This window comes from Arachis ipaensis, chromosome B08 (assembly GCF_000816755.2).
Source record: "Arachis ipaensis cultivar K30076 chromosome B08, Araip1.1, whole genome shotgun sequence".
Lineage (NCBI taxonomy): Eukaryota > Viridiplantae > Streptophyta > Magnoliopsida > Fabales > Fabaceae > Arachis > Arachis ipaensis.
This window is the reverse complement of record NC_029792.2, coordinates 22,877,181-22,878,058: the sequence shown is the minus strand read 5'-3', so window position 1 is coordinate 22,878,058 and position 878 is coordinate 22,877,181.

The window sequence follows — 878 nt, the reverse complement described above, 5'->3', positions numbered from 1 at the left end:
AAATTATCAATATTTAAATTAGACTAAACTTTTATTTATATTAAACTAAATACTAAATATTTTTTAAAAAAAAAATAAATTATACATAATAACTTATTACTATTAAAAAAAGTTGGGGGGCCGAGGCCACCACTCGCCCCCTTATGTCCGTCCCTGGTGGTGGGAACCGACTTCAAGGGGAAAGTTGGTGTGAAATAAGGACCAATTCCTTGGATTGGGCCTTTCTTTTTTTAAACCTGTGTCTTAGCGTTGGGTCAGAGTATGAACACATACATAAAAATAGAATCATAAGTAATAAAATTTTACGGTCCAAAATAATACTAAATAAAAGAATACTGAGAGTACAAACAAAATTATTGAATATTTTTTTTATTTGACATTGTAAAATTTATTATTATAATTCTTGTTAAATATATTTTAAAAAATAATATTATAATTTAATATTATATTTTTTTAATAATTAACTAATTATTTATCTAAAAGTGATTTTAACTAATATTATCCAAATAATTTCATTTTATCAAAATCAATTTTAGTATAAAATTGCCAAACATAAATCATGTTGACACAAACTCACTTCTATCCAAAATCAATTTTACAAAATCACTTTCATTTAAACTCCAGTTTGACCAACTCTAATCCAAACACACACTCAGCTGTTGAGTAAGAAGTGGTTGCTGTGTTTGATAACCACAAGTTTGAAAGGAAAAAAGCACGTTAGAGATTTTTAAAAGCTTCTATTTTTTGTTTGGTTAATTTTCTTCTTTACAAACACAGAAGTGATTTTGTTTAGCCACTACCTTCAATATTTATTTTTCTTTTACTAATTTTATCTTTTATACATGTTATTATATTATTAATAAAATTCTTATTATTTC